We start from the raw sequence: 1527 nt of genomic DNA on the forward strand, positions 1-1527 counted from the left end.
GTGCTAAGTTGGGTGCGAGGTTGGGTGCGAGGGTGGGTGGGTGCCAAGGTGTGCTAGGTGGAAGCCCGGGTGGGTCGGCATCCCATGGGTGTCGAGTTGGGTGCCTGATGGGTGCTTCTTGTCAAGTTTTAGTCGTCGGGACTCATTTCGAGCCTTAGAGGTCGTTTCTTGTCCGGTTGCCCTGTCTTCGACCTGGGAACCCAATTTTGGTCCTCGGGTCCCATTTTTTTTTGTCTCGCATCCCACTTTTGGCCTGTGGCCTTTTCGGGGTCGATTCTCGTTTTGGGCATCAGAGCATGTTTCTTCTCCTAAAACCCAATATTTGTTTATTAAGTCTCGGAACACATTTTTGTTCTCGTGGACCCATCATGGGTCTTGGAACGCATTTGTGGTCCTTGGGTCCCATTTTGCATCCCGAAACTTGTGTTTTGGTGCTTGATCCCTATTTTGGGTGCCCACCTTGCACCAAGTGCGCACCCGGGGCAAACCGAGCGCCTTGGTGCACCGGGGCAAGATCGAGCGTGCACCCGAGGCGCCCCGAACATGCACCAAGGTGCACTCGGCCCACATGTGAGCGCAGGTCGTTGCGCCCGAGGTGGTGTGTGGGCACCGCGTTGCAGACGGGACACTGCACGCACACGACGCCCCCTCCAGGTGCACGCACGTAGGCCGGGCCGGGTGCACACCCGACGCCCTAGCAAGGTGCGCGCACCCGGGCAGGGCTCACACTTGGCGAACGGGGCGCACTTCGCGAGGGAGGGTGTGCACCTCGACGGGGGTGGGTGGCCGGGGTGGATTCGCACGTGGGTCGCGGTTTGCTAAGTACACACTGCGACAAGCTCATAACGGGTGCGATCATACCAGCATTAGTGCACCGGATCCCATCAGAACTCCGCAGTTAAGCGCGCTTGGGCCGGAGTAGTACTGGGATGGGTGACCTCCCGGGAAGTCCCGGTGTTGCACCCTTTTTTAGTTTTTCGCCGGGCGTCGCAATGCTATTTGAATAAACCTTTTGCCCGTTTGCGTTCTCGTCGGGGCCGGGCCGGGCCGGGGTGCGCTGCCCGCACTACCGCGCGCGCGGGGGCGACACCGAGCGCGCACCCGAGGCACCCCGAGCACACAGGCCACGGTGCAACCCGGGCGTTGTGCGCGCACCCCGGTGCGCCCGAGGTGCTGCGCGCGCACCCAGGTGAAATCGGTGTGCACCTCGGCCAGTGCGCGCTCGGTCGAGTCGCGCACGTTGGCCAAGGTGCACGGTGATGTTTCTTACTCTAAGGTTCCGCACCAGACGCCCGGGACAGGTGAGCGAAGCTGGGCGGGGCCGGGTGCGCGGCCGGGGCAGGTGCACGCAGCTGGAGAGAGCTTTGGAGCACACTTCGGAGCGCACCAATGATGCGCTCCATTCAAAAGTTTCCTGAAAAGGCAAAAAAAGTTGAGATTATAGAATTTCCCACTTGAGAGATTGTAAAAAAAAAAAATTTAAAATGAAGGAAACGCGGGTGCCAAGGTGTGCGCAGCCCAGCCAAG

At 60.2% G+C, this 1527-nt stretch overlaps 1 non-coding gene across 1 annotated transcript; it reads left to right on the forward strand.

Moving 5' to 3' along the window:
* Nucleotides 1-847: 847 nt before the first annotated feature.
* Nucleotides 848-966, forward strand: LOC131872970 (5S ribosomal RNA). The gene has a single exon (XR_009371022.1). It is a non-coding gene; the product is annotated as a 5S ribosomal RNA (ribosomal RNA).
* Nucleotides 967-1527: the final 561 nt, after the last annotated feature.

Source organism: Cryptomeria japonica, unplaced genomic scaffold (assembly GCF_030272615.1).
Source record: "Cryptomeria japonica unplaced genomic scaffold, Sugi_1.0 HiC_scaffold_929, whole genome shotgun sequence".
In the NCBI taxonomy this organism is placed as follows: Eukaryota; Viridiplantae; Streptophyta; class Pinopsida; order Cupressales; family Cupressaceae; genus Cryptomeria; species Cryptomeria japonica.